Source organism: Triticum aestivum, chromosome 4B (genome assembly GCF_018294505.1).
Source record: "Triticum aestivum cultivar Chinese Spring chromosome 4B, IWGSC CS RefSeq v2.1, whole genome shotgun sequence".
Classification (NCBI taxonomy): Eukaryota; Viridiplantae; Streptophyta; class Magnoliopsida; order Poales; family Poaceae; genus Triticum; species Triticum aestivum.
In genome coordinates this window covers 149,637,252-149,637,811 of record NC_057804.1, presented here as the reverse complement: position 1 = coordinate 149,637,811, position 560 = coordinate 149,637,252, and positions in this window count along the sequence as shown.

Genomic DNA, 560 nt, shown 5'->3' with positions numbered 1-560 from the left:
AGGAGGTGGGCGGAGAGCGTGGCGGCGGCGGCGTGGGTCAGGGTGGAGCGGCGGCGCAGCGTGGCGGGTGGGGAGTCGGGGGCAAGATGGGGAATGAGTGGAGGGGCTCGCCCCGCGGGTGGATAAGGCCGCCTATGCCGACGGCTAAGCCGTCGGCATACGTGAGGAGGCCACGTGGCACCTATGCCGACGGCTTAGCCGTAGGCATACTTTTTTTTTATTACCCACGTCACTGATCCGCGTAACGCCTACCGTATGGCCGCAGCTATGCCGACGGCTTTGCCGTCCGCATAGTTTTATTTTCATTTTTTATTTTATATAATTTTTTAATGTTTTCTTATAGTTATATATTTATTCTTTTTTATTTTATATAGATTTTTAAATTTCTTTATAGTTATAATTTTCCTTTTTTATGTATTATTATTTCATATATATTTTTTATTTTTTTAAACCGCTCAGCCCTCTCCTCTCCCGGAACCACACAGAGGGGAGGGGAGTGGAGGCGCCGAATTCGAGCAGCTTCGTCCGCCAAGGCCGTGGCCTGGTCGCGGGTGTGGGAG